The sequence below is a fragment of the Poecile atricapillus genome, chromosome 5 (assembly GCF_030490865.1).
Source record: "Poecile atricapillus isolate bPoeAtr1 chromosome 5, bPoeAtr1.hap1, whole genome shotgun sequence".
NCBI lineage: Eukaryota > Metazoa > Chordata > Aves > Passeriformes > Paridae > Poecile > Poecile atricapillus.
The window spans coordinates 14,931,505-14,957,822 of NC_081253.1; positions in this window are offsets into that span (position 1 = coordinate 14,931,505).

Consider the following 26,318-nt stretch of genomic DNA (forward strand, 5'->3'; position numbering starts at 1 on the left):
TTAATGAAAATATTGAATAGTACAGGAAACAGGAACAAATCCCTGTAGAACTTTACTCCAATATCCTTCCATTTTGTCAGTGAACCATTGATAACTTCTCTCTGAGTACAATTTTCCCACATGTTCAATCACTTGCCCACTATGACCCTTTCACAGCCATACTATTCAGAAAACAGTCCTCTTTATTGAAGGTATCTCCAAAATTATTTGTTTGTTCCCATGTATGTACTTCATTTAAATAGGCTTGGTTCATCAAGCATCTTGATCTTTTTAATCAATGTCTCTCTTCACCTTAGAGAGAGAAAAAGTTTGGTTGCAGTAACTCATGAGAGGCTGAAATACTGGTTTTGTTCTCAATCGTTAGAATTAGGCTAAGATTCAGATTTTTTAACTCTTCTCCATTGCTTCTGTGCATGGCAGGAATATTTGTGTGTGGGAGGGTTGTTCTGAGCTAAGAAAAAGAAAAAGAAAAAAAAAAAAAAGGAAAAGTGAATACTCCTGCTAGTTCTTGCTGTCTAATTTGATCAAGTTACTGGATAACATTAGGAAAATATTTGGTTTCCTCATCTCCTCATCTAACTTCTCCAAAAAACTCTCATTTGTAAAAGTGCCCTAATTCACAAGTTTTTTTCATACAGCAGTTTAATCAACTCCAATTTAGCGCAGAATTCATGGGAATGAGACAAAGTAACTTGCTTTTGAAATGAGGGTATTGGGAAAGACAAAATTCTTTAAAGTCTGTTATCTTTTTACCATGGCATTTGCTAACAAAATTAGTAATCTCATCAGAGAATGAAATTGTCTTGGTTCTACATGGCTTGTAGCTATTAAGCCATATTGACTGACAGTAAGTACAATTGTTCTCTAATTTTTAATTATTTGACTCCTGTTTTTGTGGTTTGGGCTTTTTTTCTTTCGGTTTTTATTTTTGCTTAAGACTGGTGTCAAGCTAACTGGCTTCCTATTAGTTGGGTCATCTTTCTTGGTCTTTTGCATATTGGTACAAAATTAGCTTCTATGATCTACTGGAATTTACTGGCTAGGCCAAGGTTTATTCAAAACTAAAATAAGTTGGCTAGAGAGATCTTCAGACAACCTTTTTAGGACTCTTGGGTGCAAGTTATCCAGGCCTACTGATTTAAAAATGTTTATCTCTTACTGAAATTGTTTAAAGCCATACTTAGCTACTAATGGACTGGGATCTGAGTTCACTATTCTCGTGTTGTAAGAGTACAACATCCCACTCCCTTCTAAATGTAGAAGCGTTTATAAAAAAAATGTTTGATTTTTCCCCATTGTTGATTGCAAGAATTTTATTTCTCTAATGCAGCCATGGACCTCTATCACTATGATGAATCAGATGTGGTGTTGTGAAATCTCTGCGGTTCTCAGTGCACAGGAAAAGAAGAAAAAAAATGTTTGCTGTTTTGTTCAATAAGCATAATTTATGTCTACTGCACCCCATTTTCTTATCTCCATGGCCACTTGTTCTTTGTTACATGTAGAGAGCTGTTGGATCCACACAGTGTAAACATGCCACCTGCCTAAAAAGGACCTTTTCTACTCAGACAAGATGTAATAGCAGAGAGCATTATGGTGCTACCACTCCCTGCAAGTGCCTTTTATAAATAGATAAATGTGATCAGTCATAACCAAGATCCAGATAATTTCTGGTTATAGCAGTTACTGTAGGGACCAAATTTCTTCTCTCTTCTGCCGACTTGACCTCATAAAGACACGCCACTCCCTTCCATCTTTCAACAACTGAACTGCTGGGACAAATGTTTTTGTGGACAGATGTCTCTTGCCATGTTGCAAGATACAGATCAAAGCAAATCTTCTCACAGAGACTCTTCTATGTTTATTTGTGTTTTCCTCTCTGACCACTATAATCCAAACCAAAAACCTTAGGAAAAAAAGGACAATATGATGAGGAAAACCAAAAAGCAGAGACACTAAGCTGGCCACCATGTGTTGAGGGCCTTGGAAAAATCTGATGGTGTGACAATTCAGTGACAGAGACTAAATCATGTAGCCAGATTAAAAGTGATCTTCTGATAAATTTGCATAGTCAGATGAGCTCATGTAAAATCAGCAGCATCTGTCCATCACAATAGTAAACATGAAAAAGGTGTGTGTAACCCTTTGGTCAGCCCATACAGGGAAAAATGCATGTCCAGAATAGCATTCACTGATTTTACACATTCCTTAGTCTTGGGAGATGCTTTACTCCCAGTTACTATCACCCAGAATACAAACCATTCTTCAACCTTTACAAAGTTACAATAGATCATAAGACTTTCTAGGGGCCTGATATCAATGAAAATAGATCAGAATAAAATGTCTAGTATTCCTTCTGTGTCTTGCATATCCCTATTACTCTAGTATGCTCAGGGTATTCCTCTGTCTCAGGAGCAACTCCAGGTGCTTTTTTCGGGCAAACTGCCAGGTGTTTTGTGCTACCTGGGCCCTACAGACAGGGCTGGAGGTTTAGTCCAAGAACTGTTATTCTCCATGGGGAAAGGAGGAGGTTTCTCTGGGTTTGGACTTCACATTAAAGTCGCTGCAGAAGGCTCACCTGGCACTGTTCAGCCAGACACAGTGTTTTTGCAGGTGCAGAGTGCTGAGCCCTGAAGGGTGGAAGGATAAAGGGTAGTGGCTTTAAGCAGGGAAGTTGCTGCTTCATAGGGATGAAAGGGTTAAACCAAGTAAATTCCCACGGGGAGGAGGGAAAGAAAAAGGAAGCTGCACGCAGTGAAAGTTTCTCCTGGTATTTTATACATGAATAATGGTTTCCCCAGGGGTTAGCTCCTGGGTTCAGAGAAGGATGTTATCTTGTCTAGACATACGATATGAACATCCCCAAAGAGCTGGCGCCTGAATCTCCCAGGAGTCACCCTGCTGACTCCCATGGGATGCATCCAAAAGATTTCTATTTCAGAAGCACCTGCAGGTAGATGAGAGGAGAAAGGAGAGATGGGAACAAGAATTTAGTTGATTTTCTGTTGGTGTCATTGCTTTTTAACGTAAGTAATATATGAACTCCTGGCTCCCTGCATGCAGAAACTGTGAAGCTCTAGTGGCCTCACAGGTGACTAATAAAAGGAAACATAAAAGGAAACAGGTACCTGCTAGGTAGACTGGTGCCAGCTTCATATGTGATCAGTTCATATTTTAGGTGAGCTTGTGACAATGGAAAGAGTCCCTGGTGCAGTGGGGGTCAAAAGGTCCAAGGACTTTAATACTGGCCTTGACTTTGTTTTACCACTAGCATTCTGTATCTGTCCAGAGGACAATTACTCTGGTTTTGGTGGATATTCAGTCCTCCTTTGTCACGCTACCATCAAATCTCATTTACAGATACTTGCAAAAGGCTGATTTGATACTTGAAGCAGAATTCTGATTAAATCAGCTAGGACCATGAAAGGCATCTCTGTATGTATATTTTATATATACACCATGTTTCACCTCAAAAATTGAACATAAGTAAAATCATTTGAAACTATGAGAAAAAATCTGCCAAAGACAAAAGGCTAAAATAAGGCAAGGAGTCTTCAATCATCACATCAGAAGTTACCTTAGCATAAGGGAACACCAGACGTAAGTCATTGGTGATTTGCTGAGAAGGAAATCTCACTGTTTAGGTTCAGTGTATCCTCTGGCTTCACAGATCAGAACTTGATGCTATGTGGTCTTCACGTGACTCCTGTAGACAATTGCTCTCATTCTATCCCTTGCTCTGCCTCAGTTTCCTGAAATGGGCATGATAACACTTCCTTGCCTTTTTCTTGCTTTGTTGCCAGATACACAGACTATCAAAAAAGGACAACAAAAAAGACCAAAGTCTTTTCTCTAAAAGAAAAACAAGCCAGACAAATTCTCTGTATTCAGCCAATGGAACCACATCAGAAAAGTCAAAAAGGACCTTTTGCTACTGCAGTCAGAATAAAGTTCTAGTATATGTGACAGAATGATGGAACGTGGATACAAAAAAGCAAGAAACTCAAGTGAAAGGCATGGTATAACAGAGTAAGAATGCAGCAAGTAAATCTTGGGAGTAAGGAACCAAGGAGGACACTAAAGACATGTTAGCTGAGTAAGAATTTGAAGAATAATGCTCTAAGATATGATGAAAAATGGCATAGTGCTTAGAGGGTTCAGGAGGTCTCACTCCCTCTGAAATTAATACAACTTGGCTACCTAAATACATCTCAAATAATCTGGGTAATCATGTGTATAATTTCTGCATCCCCCTGCTAAACCAGACTATTTATGAACCAGGTACTCCTGCTGCGACAACCGCTTTTAGCTAAAAAAAACCAACCAAAATGTCTGTGATTGTAATTCATCATCCCCAAAATCTTTTCACAACAAGGACTAAAAAAAACCATCTGCATACACATGGCCTGGACTTTGTTACACATAACTTCCTAGCAGTGATGCTGTGAAATGAATTAGTGAGCTAAGCACAGTTCTCACTGAGCAGGTGTCCACATCAGAAGAAGCACCATTACGATAAAATGACCTTAAGGGCAGCTAGAAAGTGACCTGACAAAGGAATTTTCTCCTTTTAATTTTTTTTCGTTTTGCTTTCTTTTTGATAGTGAAAACAGGCTTAAATTTTTCACCTCTAAACTCACAGCAAGTTCAAGTCTGACCTTCCATGATTTTTCTCTCATTTGAGGTAACTCCAAGTTGTTCATCCTCCATGAAAAATATAGAGACTACAGTTTTTCAGCAGTGTTTTCTCCATTTGGTTAAAACCAACAGTATTTAAAAATTTCTGTCAAGTCTCCTTTTAGTCTTCTTCTTGGTGATCAAAGCAGCTTTTTGGGGAGAAGGCATTCACAAAGCTGATCTGCTGGAAGCATTCTGTATAGACTCCTGAACCAACATAATGGTGATATTCTGCTTTACTGCAGATCTTTTTTTCTTGTATCTAGAATATGTATAATCTTTTATGTAACCCTGCAAATATATTTGTGGCTCAGTACCATTCACCCACAATTCTGTTGATTTTTCTTCTTTTTTTCCTTTTTTCCCTTTTATTCTCTCTCTTTTTTTTTTTTTCCTAATTTTTTTCTTCTTACAGTTGTAGGCTCCATTAAAGACATTGTTTTCAGAAACATGGATAATTTTCCCCAGTCGTACATCTTTCACCTTCATAAGGCATATTCATGAAGCTCAGATCTTTATATGTTTGAAAGATAAGGACACAAGAGCAGCTAGTGAGTCTGCAGCTTGTGTATTACAGATCATTCTTGCTCTACCTACCATTCACCCGCCTAGCACAACCAGTCCCAGGTAAGAAACACAGCTACAAGTTCTTTGTTTTTCCTTCTTCTACTTCCTCTAGGTTTCTAATCACTCTTTTATTTTTCTGTTACGAGTATATTTTTATTTTCTAATAATGTGGCTGGGGAGAAATCTCTGACAGCAGAGAAGAATATGCAAACAATCCATGACTCCCAGAGTGTAGAAATATGTAGAAGCAGTTTTGGTAAGAAAAAACCCAACCAAACCCAAACCAAATATTGCCATTTATTTGTTCTGTGGGAAACATCTCTGTTTAGCTCCTTTCTTTTTCTCCTCCCTTCTTTGCTTGATCAAGCAAAACACTGCATTGCAAGAATATTCCAATCCTACCACAACTTTTGGAGATTTTACAGCACAAATGCAGATAGCATTTAAGTAAGGGGAAAATTCACTGTGATGAGGCTATTTTGCAGAAGTGGGTTTTCTTAATCTGTTTATGGTTTAAAAATGCAGTCCCTGGAGAAGCTGTTCATGAAACCCATGGCCCCTCTCTAACTTTGGAATCTGCAAAGATATTGAATTTCCTGTCTTTGTTCCAAGAGGGATTATTACTGAATGGCTATTTTACTTCTGCATTGCAGGTTTAGTTTCTAAATTTGACAATTAGTGCTTGCCAATTAGTGTTGTCATATAGTCCACAAAACCTTAAAGCTTAGTTGCTTAGTTGGAAATTAAATGTCTTTGTATTTTGCAAAGACATCTTCCTATGTCTTTCATTCTTTCTAGGTTCCCTGGGTACTGGTTTACATTTTAACTCTGTAAAAGGTCAAAATCTGGGCTGGATCAATTTATTTACTGAAAAAATAAAAACAGCCCCAGCAAATGTGTCTTCCTGGTGAGAATAGAAATGCCCAGGAGGTCATGTTCAGAAGAGGTTTATTAGAAGGCAATGTAAGTGTCCATGTCATTGTGCCAGCCCAGCCCTGCCCGTGCAGTATCACACACTTCAGTCCCTGTGTGATCCAAGCTCTGTCTCTGATCCAAGCCTATGGGACTCTGAACTCATCTCATCACAGCTTAGAAGCACCCTGGGGAAAATTTTCCACTGGAGTTTATGAAAGGAGTTATCTCCACAGACAACCCCAGTCCCAGGGGAGGTTTTTTTTTTGGGCAACCTATGCTGGGAGGGAGAAGCTGGGCAGGTATCAAGTTAAACTAGTAGGATGCAGGATCAAAACAAACAAAAAGGTGGCTTCTCTCACAACTCAGCTGTGCCCTGTCTCAGGATACCACATTCATCAAGTGATTGCTTCAGTTTGTGAGGGAAAAATCAATGGAAAGACATTACATACAAAGTAATGCATGTGACCAAACTGCAAGAACAGAGGAAAGACTACTACAGGACTGCCTTCTGTCATGCTCTTCTCCAGGCATGCTGATCCATGCATGATCCCTGGTATCAGGAAAGGGTTTTTCTGGATAGGGACAGTTATGACAATAATTGTTCTTATGTCCACAGCTTATTCACTTGAGAGAGAAACCAAAACATCAACAGCAGAAATCCTAATCCTCCAAGGCACAAATCCTCCACCAGTTTATAACCAGTAGGTAAAGATCAAAGTGGAAAAGGTTGTAGCATCCTAGCAGCAGTGCAGCTTCATTTTCACAGCCTGGGAGAAAGCTCCTTTTTTCACATAGCCCTTTGTCCTCAGGAGGGTGGACTTCTGTCCAGGAGAATGATTGAAAGTATCAAAGTGACAGAAACAAACAGGCATGTCTCACAGATGGTTTTCAGTAGATTCTGTCTACCATCAACTTTCTTTTCTTCAAATGACCCTTGAAACAATCTCTGCAAAGGTATAAAATAAAGAGCATCCTAGCTAGCAAGCATAAAAAAAGATTAAAATTAATCTTCAACAAATGAGGCAAGACAGCAGTTGTTGTTTTTCATGTTTTGCCAGAGCTGCACTATTGTTCAAGCCTCACCCCTGACTACCCAGTCTTCCAAATCTTCTTTCCTAAACATTGCAAGAGACACTGTCACAGAGCACAGAACCAGTCACAACATTAACCAGCCACGACCTTCGCTGTTGGTTAGTTCAAAAAAAAATTGAGCTATAGCTGGAAAATAATTCAAACCTGGGGGGCCTTTAGCAAAATTTTACTCCAAAGCTGTAATATCCCCAGTGGGCCAGGAAGTTTCAATTTAGCAATCTGGTTCAGCCCCCTTACTAAAACAAGCTTGAACCTGGGAAATTCTAATCTTGATTGAGATCTAAAGGTGACCTTTATTTTTACTTTCCTTTTTTATTTCCTCCAGTGGGGGGTGAATTTGGGCACCCTAGCTCTGAATCAGCCTGCAGCTTCCTGTGCCTTTGCAGGCAGTTTGTCGTTTCCAAGACAGGCTGGACATTTGCTCTCCAAGGGAGGGGTGGAAGTGCTGGGTCACTGAGATTATTGCACGGCAGAGATGTGTTGCTCAGTGTGCTGGGGCGGGATGGGATATTTCATTGAGAAGGAAATAAAGGCACTAGATCTGATATAAAAACAGGAAGAGGCTTTCTCACTAGGAAAAAAAAAAGGAGAACAATTTTAAAAATTAGTGGAGATGATTAATATTCAAACAGTGCACTTGGCAGGTATTTCTCTGCATCCCCCTCCACAGCTAATCTGTGTATGTGAATAAGTTGCTTTTTCTCCCTTGAGCCTAGTGCATCTTTTGCTGAATTTTGCACTGAAGTTTGAATATGGGATGGGCCCAAGCCCAAGCCCACCACCCCTGAGCTTTGGATACGGATTCTGCTCTTGTGGCTCAGGCCCCATCCCTCAGTATAATCCTGGGCTAATGATTTCACCATCTAGTGTCATCACGCCTGTGCCTGGAGCTCCCTCCCTCCCTCCCTCAGCGTGCCAGACACACATACTCCTCCTTGTCACAGCCCTCTGGCCAGAAAGCCCACACAGGCAAAGGAGTGACATTTACATCATTGTCACCTACACCCCTACCCTGTGCTGGGGCTGGAAGGGACTTGGGGCTGCACTGCACTGGACCAAGAGACCGAACCAGCGTCTCTGGGGGCATGAAAACCTCACCAGCTCTCCGTGGTACAGGGTCCCCACTTGTCGACCTCCCTGCCTGCCTGCAGCTACAACGGGGGGTAGGATTTGGACACGGAGGGTGTGAGCAGGGCTTCGATGTGCCCCAGGATCTCAGATTACTTTAGCGTCTCCTGGTGGATACTGCTAGCCAGTATAATTCAAAGTTGCATTCAGGCAGGAAAAGGCACCAGTGAAGGGACTAAAGGTTATGCTACTGTCCATTGGAACACATAACGTGTTTCCCACATATGGCTGAAGATCAGGTTTAGATGCAAAATCTGTGCTGTCCTTCTGTACCAGAACCATGCTTTTCATGGTATGTTCCTGTATAAGACCATTTGAACAAGGTGAGAAAACATATGCCACACCACATCTGCTCTTTGAAGTTTAAAAAACTTTTCTAATAATAGAGGCAGTCACATCACAGAAAATTATCACAATTATATATTATATAATTTTGTTACAATAGATCTGTGAGAGGTACAAGGTCTTGAGGTGAGGAAATTGAGGCAGAGTAAAGGACTGACTCTCCAGCTCCTCACAACATTTACAGACACTTGTAGAAGCAGAGCAGCAGATGATGAGAGCTGTTCAAGGTTTTTCTCCTCACTCCAAAGCAGATTGAGGATGATGCCTTCACTTTGATACTGACATGGCATCACAGTGCTGGGGTAAACCACGGAGACAACAGTTCTCTGACCACCTTGTGAAGAACATCTCTGCCTGTTGTTGGGGCCGGTGGTGGAAGAGATGAAGAAGACAAGGATGAGTCCCACATATGTCATCCCAGAGGATGGACTTGAGTTCAAGTCTACTTGTTCCTCACTTGAGTGAGAGACAAGGGGTTTTCATCCCTCTAACCTTTGTCATTTCATGCTTTGCCAGTCTAATTCTGCCCTTTACTGTTGTCCCCAAGGGCAGGTCTGTTTCCTGCTCAGCCTTGAATCTGGTGTCAAGTGGTGTCTTTTTGTCAAGAAGCTCCACAAACTGTCGAAAGAAAATGAAAAGGGCTCTGCTGTTCATGTCACTGCCTGATCTTTTCTCTGAATTTTGTGTGACCTGCCCATGCAGGAGTCTCTGGTCCTGTGAGGACTAAATCTCCAACAAATCTCCAACGCTCAGTGCACCAAATACTGCAGGAGTGATGTTTTCTGCCAACAGAGAATGAGCTGAGTAACCTCCTGAGAAACTGGGCCTCATCAGGTAGTTTTTACAGAAGTGGGCATGGAGTTGAACTGCAACATCATGGTGCCTTGTCATATTAGAGTAAACTAGTGACTGCAGTAAACTTCACAACAGCCAAGCAAGACATGCCCACAGAAATTTCTCCTCTTTGCTTGTGATAAACACAGGGCTGCACATAAAACATCAGATCCTGCAGAGTTTATAGGACCCACCATCTCAACCACTTCCTCTTCAGTATGAGAAGTCAGAAGGGTCTCCAGAGGGGCCCTTCTCCCGTGCTGCATTAAGAATACTTCATGTGGAGACTTCTCCACTGGTTGGATTTTCTGAAAATCATTGTTTACTGCTAGGACATCAGTTCAGCTCCTCTCTGGGCCAGAGTACATCAAATTTCTCATAACTGAAATACAAATGAACTGGAATTACAACCTGGTTCTGAGAGCACAAAATTCTCACCTCAGCCACCCCTAGGCTGTCAGGCCAAGGAAGATGCTTTGTCTAGGTTTTAGCCTGAAACAAGAAGACAATTGCCATTATTTTGTTCTGCAGATAAAATTGGCCAAATCTGCAGTATTTGGGGTAAGATCCACCAGAGACCAGATGTGCTGTGCCTGACAAAAAATGCTCAGAGCTCTGGACTGTCATTCTGTGCATGTTTTGCCTCGATGGGCAGTCCCTCCACAAACATCCTCCGGGTACAAACTGAGCTGCTTTCAGATGCTAAAACTCTAGGGGTAGGCAGCACTACCTTGAATTTCTTGCTGACATTTGGAAATCAGAGAACAGGAAAACCCTGCAGGAATCTCATCAATCTCATGAGTTCTATGGGCTTAACTGAAGTCCTACATTAGCCTTATCTAAGTCTGGACTGAGATCCTATTAAAATGCAGGGGAAGGAGGTGTTGGGAACCAGAGAACTGTTCTAAAAACACTCTGTAAATAGTATCAAACTTATTAAATCAGGAAATACAGCTGAAAAGGGGACACACAGAAACTGCTTATTCTAATTCCAGCTTTGCAATTCTGCTCTGAGGAATATATTTACACACACTTTTATACTTGTATATATTTACTTGTGTGATATTTGCTTATTCATATAGCTGGATGGACAGTGATCCTTCAGTGCCTTTGGTAGCAATTCAACAGGCTACAAGCATCAAATATCTTCCTAAATCTGCTCTTCCAGTAGAAGAGGTTTCAGAGAATGCCTTGCCTAACTCACACATGTTTGCATCTGTTTCTAATGCCTTTCCAAAATGGAATTCCATTCATTTCTGTCTTTGTTATGGAGGTGGTAGAAAGACAGTAAAAGAAATAAAATAAAAATTAATGTAGAAACCCATTCAAAAATAGTGCCGAAGATTTTGATTTGTCCTTATGTGTATTTTAGAAAGGGAAATAAAAAATTGCTGAGGTTTTGAAAAAGGTGAATAATAAAAAATAAATCCTGCAAATTCCATCACCTACTGATTTCTGTCTCCTCCATGAAATGGAAAAGGGAAAGGTAGAGGGATTGCAAATCAGCTCTCAAACATTGTTAAGAATAATAACAATAATCATAATGTTGTCCAGCTCTTGTACAGTGTGTTGTGTCAGCAGATCTTACAAAGGAGATACCAAAATAATTTAATTTATTTTCCAGAGGAGGAAACAGCTTGGCACAATATCACCAGCCTGGTGGGAGAGATAGGAATAAAATGACAGCTTTTGAAATCTGAGCTAGCCAGGACAGCACAGTGTCATATTAGCCATCTCTAGTCCTGAAAGATTATAGGAAAATTACTGAAAATGAGGAAAGATTAGTGGGAAAAAAACAGTCTTGTAGCTATAAGTGGTTTAACAGTTTGTGGGGAAAGGCTGAAAGTTGATAAAAAACATAATTGCAGGGACACTGCTATCACAGAAAAGTAATGGAACTTCCCCTTCTTTCTTTTATCCCTTCTCCAAAAATACACTAGGCTAGTCCTTTTCATGACAGCTGTAACATTATCCTGTAAAACATCCTTTCCTCATCTTTTAAAATCAAGTGCTTGTACAAACCAACACCAAATGGGGCAGTCCCTTATAAAGAATTTCAATGTCTGCAGAAAGTATGTCTGTATGAGGAAGCAATTCAACAAAGGGTAACCAGAACAGTTTGTACTTGTTTTAATACCCACTCCCATAGAGGAATGCTTTGCAGACACACAGTCAGTGATCTAGATTTTTGGAAGAAAGTTTAGAAGAATTGGTGATTTAATTAATGTGGATGCATGTTTAAAAGATGCATAGAAAAGGGAAGAGGCTAAAGATGCATTGACCTGCAATTGAATTGCAAAGACCTGCTCAACTTTTGAAATCTGGAGATGTCCATTGCTGCTGGGAAAAAATGGGAGACAGATTCTTCTGGCAATTTCAATCATTTGCCTTTTTTGAGGAGACTGCCCACATTGTCAGAGCACTGCTGCTACCATCTGGATGTGAAATTGGCCTCTGTTCAATCATAAAACATCTATGTTATGCTACCACATGCCTGGCAAATAAATGCCTGATTCAAATGAAAGCAGAGGTGAAAAATTACCTTAGTCATACCTGTAAAATGAAGTAGTAGATTGCTATATCAATCTATTATTAACCACTAATCTGTTCGGGTGATAGCCAATCCTGGCTGTGGTTAAAGTGGCTCTCTGTTACCAGATAAACTGCTTCTCTGCTATGTTACTAATGAAACTTAGTGATCTGGGATTTCAATTCCACAAATACAGCTTTGATAAATGCAAAGCAAGGCATATGGGGATGGGACTTTTAGTACCAGATGAGTTTCAATCACACTGATGCCATGGCAGGATTGTTAAGAGGAGTATCATGCTATATCTGCCTTGTTTTGTATACTTCTTCCCTAGATATGCCCTATGTCCCTTTACCAGAGGTAAGGCACTGGGCTGGATTGTGATTTAATTTTATATGACTGTTGCTCTGTGTTGTGTCCAATGTATGCAGTTGGTTCCAGGTGGCACCTTGGCAAGAAGCCAAGACCTGTGCCAAAGTTGTCAGTGCAAAAATATTAATGCACATGACCCACATTATTTGCTGTCTCTCCAGGAAGAGAAGTCAGTGGGGTTTTTTTAAGTTAATCAGCAAAGGGTGCTTACAATTAGTTAACTTTATTTCTTTGTCAGAAAACACAATTGTTGATGGCATTTCAGAGACCTCTTGGCAGGAGTTAAACTTGGTATCCAAGTGGAAGATTGCTTTAGAAGAAGGGATCAAATAATTAACATGGCAGCCACTCAGCAGTGCCCACAGTATAGAAATGCTTTCAATTAGAACTCTTTTTTGCTTACAGCTTATTGTAGCATCAACTTCTGGCTTGATGTTTCCTTTCCATTATCTATTCTGGAACATAGTCACTAGTGGAAAGTATGTAGATAGATAATTTTGTCCAGCTCAAATCTGTTAATGAAATTATATCAAGTTTATCTTAATTTTTTAATGTCTAACACTGCTTCTACTTCTAACCTATGCAATTGTAAGTGTTCTTTAATCATACAGCTAGCCTGAATTTAGTGTGGCTGTAGCTTTGTTATTTGTACTTGAAGTTAGGTTTGAAATGGTCATTCCAAATCAGGTTCCATTTCTTGCTCTGACCACTAAAAAAATGTTTTTGAACAAATGAGATTGTGACTACTCCAAGAATAAATAACAAACTTGTTCAGTAGAATGTATTTTTTCAGTCATGTTATAAAGAGGCTTTGGGGACATGTGTGTCTATTTAACACTGCACTTTCTGGAGAGGCAAAACCTTTGAAGATTTTTTGGGTCCCTGCTTTTGCAGGCAAAGATGAGCAGCAGTCCACTATTGGAATTGTAAAGCAGTACTTGTTTATGATCTAGCAGACAGCATCTGGAAATCCACACACAGATACTCCTTGCCTGCATGAGATTTTGAATTAAGTCCTTTTGCTCACTTGTATTAGTTCAAGGAATTCTGTCTTTAGAGATACCACCTAGACAGAGGTGAAGAAAGGAACTTTCTGGCCTCAGGTAAACAGAGCAAGACAAATAGTTGTTCCAAGGCAAAGATCCAGCAGAGAATCTTTGTTTCTTTTTATCTGCTTAAATACTTACAAAATTAAAAACAAATGATTAGAATTCTAGCAATCAAGAACGTGATCTCCTTTATTGCTGGAGGTGCTTCCATGCTGTTGATGTAATTATCAAGGTCGATGCAAGATTTTGGCTTTGGAAGTCTCACATATTCATAATGTTGACAACTAAAGGAACAGCTGTGCCATGAGTTTTCCCTGACTGAACATGCTTCATTTTTCTTGTGTGTCTTTCTTTAACTTACTGCTTTTCGTTACAGTTGAAAACAGCAAAACAAATGAGAGAGGCAATGCACAGGGCTCCACATTAGCAAAGAAATCTTTGGTTTGGGAATTGGACTTCAGAGCCAATGACCTTGTGAAGCCGACATTGCATCAAATATGGTTCAAACTTTTACTGAGACCAAAAAAAAAGAAAAAAAAAAATAAGACTTGCGCTCAGAATTTTCAGCCTAAAGTTTTGGAACCTCTTCCCATCCGTTCCTGGACTTCCCCCTAATGGAGCAGTTAAACTAGTAATCTGGGAGTGACAAGACCAATTCTACTAAATCTGAATCTGAACCAGGGAGCTCCTGTCCAGCAAGAAAAGATGAGCCAAGAATAATCAGTCTAGTGCTCTCTCTGGCCAAGGGAAGCCTCTGTGATAGATGAGGAAATAGCACATGTTGTTTATGACTGTACTGGTTATAGGGCAGAAGCCATCTGGGCAAGTTCTTTTAAACCCACATGGTCTTAACACCCAATGGCTCTATGCCAGTACCTTAATGCCAGGCAGTCATTTCTTGGTTCCAGGCTTTCCTCTGAGCAATGTGTCTCGTGGCTCTGTAAGATAGGTCATCCTTTGCTGTGCTTGCTGGTATTTCAGCAGCTGTTACTCTCTTATCAGTTATGCTTGAATGCTACACATCAGCTAGTGAATTGTTTCCAAACTCCATCCTCCCTTCGCCATGCTGTTTCTCCTACACTTTTGGAGCAGTTCACCTCATGAAAGCAAGGGTTGCATGTCTTGGTCTGTGGATTATGCAGTGGGGTGCATTCCCTCCTAGATGAATCATTCAAATACAGCCTACTTTATTAAGAAATGCAATCAGATAAGGCTTTTGCAGTAGCTTCCCTAGTGGAGGCTCCTTTGCTGGCACTTATCAGTGAGATCAAAGAATGAACAGTGCCATTCAGAATGAACTCCTGGTAGTCCTGGTAGATTCCTCCAGGCTGGAGCAGAAGGATATTTGTAAGTGGCTCTGTGTGTGTGTGTGTATGTGTTTCACTAGGTTGCTGTTCTAGCTATGAGGACAAATAGCACCCTCCAGGCCCCATACCAACATCAACTCAAAGACAACATTAAATATTAAGACAGATAAGAAAATACCAGTCGTTCCACCTTCCTACTGGGAGAACTTCTTAAGGAAGGTTCTGCCAGAAATTACTCTCTACAACCTATCTAATTTAACATTGGACAATGATTGTTAAAGTGGCTTACTAGACTAAGTTCATATGAAGTTTAACTATCGATAACACACCAGGGAAGGAGTCTGGACCAGTTTTGCTTTCATATCTTCAGCTTCAAAAGGGAGGGCTCATGCTGGGGGCACTGTGAACGTGATCCTCCTGGAGGACAGCCCAGTGAAGTAAGGTGTCTGATTAAGGGATATCAGAGAGTACAGCAATGGGAAAACTTTTGGGCAGAGCTTGAATCACATCTTAAGAACATCTCCTCTCCTTGCAGGAAATCTGTACAGCACCAGTTTCTCGTAACATTTTTCTCGCAAGGAGCCAAAGTTTTCAGGGAACTGGCACTCTTTCTGTCTCAGAAGAAGTTGCCTTTTCTAAAAAGGAGTCTGGGTTAGCCAGCTTTTTGCTGAAAAGGCTTCACTCAAGAAGAATATTTTAGTTTGCTATTTTGTTGGTAGTTCATCGGTGGACAGCACTTCCAGCTACACAGAAAAGAGGCAATAGTGCAGCCTATGAAATCCAACCCTTAAAGAATGACCCCAAAGTTTCTTCATGATAGTTTGTCACTACCAGGTTAACTTCAGCACCCTTAGAGGTCCTTTCCAAAGTGCTTTGGTTGCTCTTTCAGAGCTTTGGAGCATGGCACACCACCTGCTTAATTTTCTACTCCTCCTAACACAGTAATGGAGATCCCCAGCTGACTCCCTCTTGGCCAGACCATCTCCTGGCTCCCTTCCATTAGAGGCAGGATGGTCCCCAGTAACAGCTGTTGCAGTAATGTCTGGGTAAGACAAATCCAAGTTTAATGGCAAGAAGCATCTCAAAGCCCTTTACGACAGCCACATACTCGCCCACGTTATAGCACAGTGGTCTGTGATCCCTAGCACGCACATATAAAAATATAAATATATACCATTATTCCAATATTCCAGCTTTCACTCATCCCATAAATGCTTTTTATCCTCATGAAAAATTCCTTATGCCCCTATGAGTGACTGCTGCAAAGAAAATTAATTTTGTTTGACAAAGCTACTCTGATGCAGCAGATATTTCTTGCTGATCTAGATAAAGCTTCTCAGGGTTCACAGGCTGTTCTCCAGCCCTTCTCCCTCAGCCAGTCCCATACTTTTGGGTACTGGCTTATTTAAGCCTATTCTCATGGCACCTCTCCCAGCTATGCCCTCCAGGTCAGACAACCACCCTGACGCCAACCAAATGGCCTGAAATCCCTCCAGTCTGGATTCCTGTCTGGAGCTACACTCTTCTACTACATCAATCTTTAAGGACATTCACCATGCCCGGCTCAGCTGCCTCCGCATTTCCCAGCTGCTCTTTTGGCAACCGGTGTTGGACAAACAAGCCCACCCCAGAATCCACTTTAGAAGAGGCTTGAGATCATGTGCCCCAGAGGCAGCTGGGATTTGTGGGCTGGGTAAACCCAGACTACAGTTCTACAGTCACAGGCTATCTATCAGCCAGAGGATGGATATCTAGACATGTATCAGAGGAGAGCAGAGCACCAGAACTCAACCCACTCCTTGGCTTGGTCTCCCAGAAGACAGCGTTAATGCAACTTCACTTCTTCCAGTCACATCTTGTGATGCTCCTCAGTTTTGTGTCTGCTTTTTGCCAATTGAGAAGGCACCATGCTGACAGATGATCCACTATGACTCTGCCAGAGTGGAGCAAGAGGGACTGGGCAAAACCAACTTTCCTGTTTCATTCTGGACAACAGCACAACAGGAGGCGTATATGCCAAAACTGAAAATAAAATAAAGTATGTTTTTCTGGAAGGTTTACATTTACACAGCTGAACTTTCAATAGAAGCTTCAAATCCCCTTTTTTCCTTCTCTCTCTACAAAATTTTTTCTTTTACTTTTACTTCTATATTTTTTCTATTTTTCTTCTGTCTTCTTTAACATTCTAAAGCAAGTGGGTTTGGATTTAAAGTGAGGGTGTGAATGTAGCTGCTGCCTTTGATCCCCTACCCACCCTTTCCTTTCCCCTCCCCAGAAATCAAAGCTGGAGAGTATCAAATGAAAAATTGCACAGCACAGGCCCTGATCTGTCAGCATTTGGGTTTGGACCAAACTTGTCCAAAGCCATAGATGCAGCTGGAGATTGCTGGTGGTTTCAGACACTTTTTCTCTTCTCCTCTAAGATCACTGGGTCAAAACATTTTACAGGATACTGTTCAGGTCTTAAACATCCCTGATCAGCAATCATTTTAAAAAATATTAATCCAACTATCTTTCAAAAAATGGAGGAAGAAAACCAACAGAGGGGACTGTAGAAACTCTTGCTGAATGGTTCTTTACTCCTTGTCTAAACTGTATTTTTGCTAAAATAGGTGGGTTTTGTGCAGCTCACCAAAATGGTAGACAATGAGAGTCTGCTGTTTTGGCTGAGTTATTATTTGTTAGTACAATAAAAGGCAAGATGAAAACAGAAATTGTTGGAGAACAGCTTTCATAATAGTGACAGATAAAACTTGAAGGGCATCTGTTCCAATGCTTAAACAGACATGAGAACCAAGAGACAGGAGGAAGACTTTATTCTTGATGGACTCTGTCCTGCAGGAAAACTCTTCGTCCCTTGGTCATCACAAATTTTCCGTAACCACCTGTGCTACTAAAATCTTTCAAGTTAGAGGACCACTCCTGAAGTCCTCTGTCATCCCCCTGTCCCAGACTTTATGGAGTCCCTAAAAGGTGCATGTTTCTTGTATGCTCGTGCAACCAGCCTGTGCATGCAGCTGCAACACGGGCTCCACATCTACAGACCACTGAATGGAATCCTTTTTGCTTGGCAAAAAGGGGGCAAGGGGACATGATCCCTTGAAGAGATCTCAGACCCTTGAGGCCTGAGAAAGCTTGAGAAGATTTGTAATCTGGGCTCCTGTGTGGAGCTGAATTTGGAAAAGGACCCCTCACCAGAGCCATCAAGCCAGGCTCCACACTCGAGCTCCCCTCCCAGGGCCTGTTCAAAGCTTGCACAAACCCAACATTTCTCTCACTCCTTCTCTATTTCCATTCATTATTTCAGGTGTGCAAATTAAACCACAAGAGGAGAGAGAGAAAGGTCTCTGCCAGTAGGGAAATTAATTAGGATTGGGAGATAATGCTTCAAATCACAGCACTCTTTGGTGATCTTCTTCACAACCTCAGGCAGAACACTTTGGACTCCATCCAGCCTCTACACCACAGGGATTATGGCAAGCTCAGGTGGCTGCAAATGGTGTATGCATTGAACAGAGGAGTGTCAAGGGACCCCAAGACTGCCTGACAAAGCCACTAGACACAAACAAGTGTGGAGTTTCAGATAAATACCTATATGAGGTGGCCTAGATCCAGCCCCTCCCCTCCATTGTTGCTTATTGAACAGTCAGTACACAAGATACACCACACTTGGAAGATCACACTTACACCCCAGATGCAGGTGTGAGTCTGGAATTGTCAAGTCTCAATTGCTTTGCCCGCCCCAGGCCGTGCAGTCAGCACTTAATAAACAAACACAAACATGTGTGGGTGTGATTAAAGGAACTGCTGGCATGAATTTGGGAAGTGCAACTGCATGACAACAAATACAAGGGAGGCTTGAAGATCATATGAAGGGAGTTCTGGATAAAGTTCACTTTCCCCTGTAGCTCTCAGGTGTCCCATACTAGCCTCACTTGCTCCAAGAGTAAAGATAAATGTACACACAATACTCATGATCATAGATAGCTATAGGCAAGTCTTTCTGGGAGAACTTGCTTCAGAAAGAGATACTCTGAATTTTTATGACTGTGGCCATCACGATGATGTTCTCATTTGCTGAAATGAAGCTTTGAACTGTTGGAAAGGAAATTATGAGAAACCATTTGATTTTGCTCTGTCTTGGATCTTATGCATTTTCAGTACCATTGTTTTTGAGCCCCTGCCAGTAGGGCAGAAAACAACACAGCTGCCATCTGCTTAGTGTTGTTTGTGCCTTATCTTATTCCCTAGGGGAGATGCACATACAGAAAAAGTCTTTGTTTGGGTTTGGTCTGTTTTGCTCTGGGTTTGTTTTTTTGGGGAGGTGGGGGAAGGGTTGTCCAACCCTTCTCTCACCCTGGCTGTTTGGACAGCTTAGGTCACAAGTGGCCATCATGAAGGAAGGGTGGATAGACAGAGCTCAGATAAATTAATCAAAGAGAGTTACTAATTACTAATGCAATCCACCCTTGGGGCTATATTGCCTTGTGTGGTGTCCTGGCTGTAAGTTGTTCCTTAAGCTATTCACAAACCAAGTAACACCTAATTGTGTGGTACAAAACTGAAGCAGGGGAAGAGAAACTGTCTTAGCTGTGGCCTTTGACACTCCACAATAACAGCACTTGCTAGTACCACAATATCACTGAGAAATAAATCTGAGTGGATGATACATTTTTGGCTTTTCCAAAATTATTTTCTGAGATTCTACTCCAAAAATCATTGTGGCTGGCTTAGCTGTAAACATTGTTTCATGGAGACAGATGTGCCTACTTGGATTCTCCAAGAGTCTAATTTAACATCTTCGTTAATCTCCAGAAATTGAAATAATCAGGAGCTTGATGAAATTTACAAACAGCAATAATTTTGGAGGATTGGAAAACAACCCCAGCAGAAAAGTAGAAGAAAGACAATTTGGGGAGCATAATTTGTGAGTAAATAACATAAAGGGAAGTTGCAGTCTAATTTATTAATTGGTGCCATAACAAAAGAAAACTTTGCAAAGAACTTATGGGAAACTATGTTACAGGAGACAGATAAAGAAAAAAAAAAAGCTGAGGGTTTATGGAACAATTTTTGGGGGCATAAACTGGCAATAAGACAGGTCAGTGGGAATTGCGTGAAGAGATGAAGTCTCTGAGCCACAAAATCTAGAAAGATCAAAACCCAACACAATTAATTTGATTCTTGAAAGGAAGACAATGACAAGATCATGACATTCAAAGAAAACATCTTTAAATGATGAAAGAACTGGAACACATGATATATGCAGAAAGGATAAAGATCTGAAGATGTAAAAGAAAAAAAAAAGAAAAAACCTGAAAATCAGGCATTGAGTAAGCAGGGAAGAGAGATAATCATCCAGACTTCAGAAAGCAGGAAGAGATTTGCTACGAATAATGCAAGAAAACATAATGTAGAAATTTAGAGCCAGTTTTTTTCCTGACAGTGAGACCAGTGGCACTATCATAAATGTCTTCAATGGGTGCTTTGGGAAACCCAGGATTTAGGGCTGTCAGACCCCATCCTGAGAATGTGCATGGATAATATCTATGTGCCAAACAGTCTTCTGAGGGCAAGAAATCTGCCAGACATCCAATGCTGTTTTTTCAATTTCTCTGGCTTTGTATTTGATGGAGCATCCCGTATCTCAATCTTTGAACAACTTGCAGCAGATATTTCCTTCTCCTTGTACTCTAAAGAAGGATCATATCAAGATATGATAGGGGCATGGTAGGGACAAGCTGATATTCACTCATGTAACTAACCAGTGACAGATTTTATCTAAAATTACTTGTCCACATTTTTAATTTTTTGGTTACACCTTTGTCACTACACCTTGTATGATGAGCCATGCATTGAACTATGCTTTCATTAAAGTTTCAATCCACACAATTTATAGCTGGAGGGGACCATGTTAATAATCTGTCTGCTGTACAACAGTGTTCAATTCATTTCTCCCATTTATTCAAGCCTTCATTCTCAGCTTAAGCTAACTCAGGAGTTCTGTAGAACCCCTCTTTGTATGTATTAAATAATGACACGGTAGATGTGACATTGCTAAGTGCCTGAAAAGGATATTAGGTAGATGGTGTTCAGAATTGCCAGAATTAAGGCATTTATATTTTCATGAACTCTTCTGTATAAACACTGAGCTTGGTGCTATCTTTCTGTCAAGGGCATACAATAAACTCAGATTTGGCTTGAAAGCCGTTAGATAAATAGCAAGTCATTTCCTCTTGAATGTCTCTAATTCTTTATTATGTGTGTGTGTCATTGCGAGTCTCTGAGCATGCATTTTATTTTGTTGGGGCTTTTTATGCTCTAAACTTCCAGAGTTCTTTCCCCCTCCCCTTTTTCCTTTTGAATGGAGGCTCAACATTTCAGTTGCTTGTTTTATACGGCAATGCATCATCTCTTCTCATTGCCATTAATTAGCCAGTGTAATATTTTCCACATGAAGTCACAGGACTTGAAATGAACATATTTCGGCATCAATTAGGTCTCTGCTCATGTGAGGGCCCAGCTGCACTTTAAATACTATTTATATAATGGTAATGAGCCAGTCATCACCACTGCTGGCTTCCAGCAGGTTTTGTACAGTGCCTACTTGAATATGATTAGAAGTGTGTGGATCCTTCCCCCAGCCTTTATTTTTTTTTCCTTCCCAGAAACTATGCTGAATAAAACTGACTGGTTTTTAAAGTCATAAAAAGGGCTGGCAACAGAAAATCGGATGTTATTCTTGGTGTCTGTTATATTTTCTTCTATTTTCCTTGGAAAATGCACCCATTAAAAGCAAGAGTTTCTCTTTTTAACATTCCTCAGTCTTCCCCCTCATCACCCTCTTGCCTTTTTTCAGGGTGTAAGGATGGTTTGTATTTGGCATCTTTCCTCTCATATACCTATTATTTTAGGGAAAAGAACCTAAACACATCTAAGTAGCCATGGTAGATGGTGCTATCAGAGGGATCCAAAGTTAAAAAATGAGTTTAAAAGAGCTCTGGCAGCACTCAGAGAGGATTAGGTAAAATCCATGGAGATAAAACAAGACCTGACCCAGATACCAAGCCCTAGACTCAGACACAGTCAGACTGAGCATTCAGAAAAGTTTCTTTTGAAATAAAACTCTGTGTTGTGGTGCCCACAAAAACCTTTCCTGGTGCAGGTGGAGTTAAGGGTAATCACTGGTAGGTAATGCAGTCAGACTGAACCATGTGCTCCATGTGTGTGTCCTGAATTCTCAAAAAAAGGAAAAAATCCTTTGCAGATATACTTCAACAATCTTATCTCCTCTCTCACTTGTGCACCAAGTAGATTACTCCATACCATAATATTCTCATCCCTCCCAAGAATTCCCAAGGAGAAGCAGTGTTAGCAGCTGCTCCATCTGCCTTTTCACAGTGCAGGAGAATGACCTGACCTGCTTGCCTGTGCCTTTGTGTGGGTGAACAACAGATTAGGGGAAAGGCAAGTCACAAACTGTAGTTTTCTTTCCTGGCATACTGATGTTCCCAGTCTCAGCTGAGTAGCAAGACGTTCCAGAATCTCAGTTCAGTTTTCAGGGAGGCTTTGCCTTCAATGGCCCTTTCCTATGACGTGGCCATGTCATAGTCCTGGGGGAGTTCACTGCATGGTGATCCTGTGCAGGTGGGATGAACAGTTAGACTTCAACAGCTCAGGTGCCCTGGGCAGTTTTAAATCTGGGCAAGACATAAATGGGTTCATCATGTCATTGCCTCTGCTGGCTGGGTCCTAGGAGTCCTACCATCCTGTCAATCTCTTGTATGTCACTGGCTCTCACAAAATAAACCACAAAAACTACTTTCTCCTGTAGGAGACTATATCAAGATTTTCCTTTATGTAAAGGACAACAGGGCCTTCATAAGAAAAAAGAGCCAGATGAACTTTTTTAATTAATTTAATCTGAAGTAGGTGGTCTAGCCAGATGCTGCATGTAAAATGGGTCCTATCATCCTCTTGTGGGAGTGATGGAAAAGTGGTTGCTGTGCTGTGAGGTTTCTCCTGTGAGTATTAGTAGGATCCTAAAAAGTCTCCCCTCAAATGCAAATTCTCCAGGCTAGCGAATAAATGACATCACTACAGATATTAAGGGCATGATTTTTTAGAAACACAGAAAAATGTAGCCCAGGTCAGGTCTGGAAGTCACTACCAGACTGGTTGGGCTCTGAAGCAGGAGAGGACAGGAACAATGCAGTTTTATTCTGCTCTAATCGGAGCATTTCCAGAGGAAATCTGCTGTCAAGTCTTCCAGGCAGCATCTCCACTTGTGGAGATGCAGGCAGGCACTGAGGCCAAGAGGAAATAGCATCTACATGTGTCCTCCCAACATCTTGGTTATTCCCTCCAAGTATTTCATCTGCCTGTAGCGAAAACAAATAAACAAACAAAAATTGCTTCCTATATCCCAGCCGTCAGCCATCAAAGCCCAAGTGGAAGGGTAGGGTTTCGGAACTTCAATTTTTGCTTCTGATGAGCTTTTTCCCTCTGATCTTACACATTTTTATTTTCATTTTTGTGCAGCTTCCTTAATTTCAGCAAAGACTGCTTTTTAGCAAGGGAGATATTTAAACCCTGAGATGTGCAAGGAGCATGAACAATACAGACCAACAAAGGCAGCTGAAAATATGGGGGCTGAGAGAGGGAAACCTCAGCTTGTTGTGCATCAGAAGTAGCTGCTGGCTTTGATTCCCACGGAGGGGAGTGAAGTCTGTGCTATTTTATCAGGTTACATTTTCCTAGCTGCAATTTCAGCTTAATCTGTTCTCAAGGCTCTAATCACAAATTCTCAACAGCAAGAGTATCAAAGCCTTCTTCCTCATCCTCCTTGTCTCTCAGCCCAACTCCCAGAAAAAATACTACAAAGGCCAATGTGAGATACAGAAAAAGAACATCTCAAAGATGGAACAGACCCAGTGCAAATTCTTAGAAAGCATAAGAGAGCTTTTAAAAAAATTAAGTTGTTTTATCCAGCTCTAACTGAACAGATTTCTGGGCAGATGTTAGCACTGGTGAAACCAACCCACGTCACTGACTAACACCACTGATGACTGTCTCCATACCCCCAAAAAAGAAGAAAAACAGAGGGCAGCAACACAAAAGAGGCCAATCTGGCAATCATTTTGTGGCTTCACTCAGAGGAAAGAACTCAAAAGGAAAGCCAACATTTTGGGATGGGTTTGACCAAGGTCCAAAACATCATGATGTGGATCATGCTCTACCAACAGCCCATGTGAGCAAACTGGATTTTTTACTGTCAGAATTCTCTAGCCTTTTCAGGGTCTGTCTCAGAGAAAGACCACAACTGGGAAGGGTGGGGAGTTTAATTGTCTATGAACAACTCCTGGAAGGAAGATATTTACATTAGTCTGGCTGTGATTCTGTTGCTCTTTCCTTTCCCCCATTCCACAGTCTTTACATCTGTAAACAATATTTTACATCTCTATAAGTTACAAAGACTTGTGTGCAATGCTTAGGAGATCTTCAGTGCATAAAAAAAAGTCCTAAGCAGAAATTTAAAACAGTTTTTATAGATCCCTATAAAAACTAGGGGAACTCCATCCCATGGTGGTGCAGGTCAATAGGGTATTAGACTCAGCAGTAACAAAACATAGTGCCTTAACTTTTCAGCTGGAGGAAAAAAACCCAAACCAGCTAAATAAAAACAGCTGTTTCATACATCCCACCCCATTTGGACCATTTTCACATTGTGGTATAATCTATGTTGATCTCACAAAGAAGATGGTCATATTCCTGACAGCACAATGTGATGTGGAATTTGTAGTGGGGAGCACAGAAAGATGACATAATTCCACTTTTCACCCAAAAAGATCATAAAACTAGTAATAATCAATATTAATAAATAATATTAAGTCTCCAAAGCTGATCACTTCGTAAGGTAAGACAACTAAAAGGAGACATTATGAAAGTATAAGGAATGCATGAGAGGAAAATCAGTGCCTCTTTCTTTATGACAATTTTGTTCTTTCGCTTGAATGAACAGAAGACTTTATCTGGGTGGCTGTACTGTTTAAAAGCCTGGGAAGGAAACACCCTGCTCAAGTACTCCCTGACATGGCCTTTAAACACTGCACAAAATAAAGTGTCCAAAAAAAAAAAAAAAAATCTTCTATGGAAATATCATTTAGAGTTCTATTTTCCTACTATACAGCTGCTCTATCTGTAGATTACTGTAGAGGATAATCAGATATTATTTATATGTTTTAACTTTATTTTATGCACAATCCAAGCTGTATTTAACTTGGGCAGTACACTTAAGGATGAGTCCGACATTTTGGTTACCATGGGGATAACAAAATTCATAGTTTTTTAAGTAGGGTGGAACCATTATAAGCTCCAAAGATTCTTAACTTGTGACTCCAGGAAGGCTCCAGTTATCTTTCTTTTCCATAATGCTGAGTGGAAAGAGATCACAGAACCACAGAATCATGGAATGCCTTGAAGTTGGAAAGGACACTAATGTTCATCTAGTTCTAACCCCCCTGCCATGTACAGGGACACCTTCCACATGTTAGCCATAGACCATGTTAGCCAGAGCTCCAGCCAACTTGGTCTTGAGCAATTCCAGGGATGGGGCATCCACAACTTCTCTGGGCAGCATGTTCCACTGCCTCACCATCCTCACAGTAAAGAATTTCTTCCTAATATCTAACATAAACCTACACTCTATCAGTTTAAAGCCATTCCCCCTTGTCCTATCACTGCATGCTCTTGTAAAATGTCCCTCTCTATCTTTCTTGTAGGCTCCCTTCAGGTGCTGGGAGGTCACTCTTAGGTGAGAAGAGCACCTGATAACAGGCTGAGTGTGACTGGGTTATGCTGAGCTGTAGAGGTCTACAGTGAAATGGGGGGCATGTGCATGAGTGCATGTGTACAAACGTGCTCATACATATAGAGGCAGTGCACACGTGAGTATACCAACCAATATTTTATGTATTTAATGCTTCAAATGGGCCAGTTCTATCAAGCCAAAAGTAATTATTAGCCAAGTCAGTAAAGATGGGGAATTTAGAGCAGTGGTGAAGGTAGGAATGGTAATCAGGAAACTCTAAAATAAATCTTTAATGAAATTCCCCCAAACTGAAATGATGGGACTAGATGCTGGTTGTAAAACAGCACTGGCTCAGCAGGGGTTTTGAAAGTTTCTCACAGTCACTTACAGACGTAGGTACACACACGCTCACACACTGGCATGTCCATTCTTTATAAAGCAAATAAAAACTAGCAAGGTGAGTAGAAAGCTGCAAGGAAAAACACGTGGCAATGAGCACTATGGACAACACAAATGGCTTGTTTTGAAATAAGTGGCATTAAAGGAAAACTAACTGTTACTGGATAGGATGTGACAATTCAGTGTGGAAAAAATTGTTCAGAAAATCTGTCTCTCTCAAGTACTTGAAAAAAGATATTGTATGAGGTCTATATACATTACATTTTAGCAAGAATGAGAAGGATACTAGAGAG